Consider the following 218-nt stretch of genomic DNA (forward strand, 5'->3'; position numbering starts at 1 on the left):
AGAGACTGAGCAGTCTCTGTTTCCTGGAGTGAGAATTTGAAGAATACGGATTGGGATCGATCATGTGCAAAAGAGGAGAGTAAGGAGCGTGGTATTTTCAAAGTATTACAAAGATCGATGCCAGTCCTACTTCTTGCTGTCCAAAAATTGCTGTACTGTGCTTCTTGGCCAGAAATGGTCAAGACGGCCAGAGAGAGCCAGGGCACGCGTGGCGCCTT

This window comes from Egretta garzetta, unplaced genomic scaffold (assembly GCF_000687185.1).
Source record: "Egretta garzetta isolate BGI_Z169 unplaced genomic scaffold, ASM68718v1 scaffold96, whole genome shotgun sequence".
Taxonomy (NCBI): Eukaryota; Metazoa; Chordata; class Aves; order Pelecaniformes; family Ardeidae; genus Egretta; species Egretta garzetta.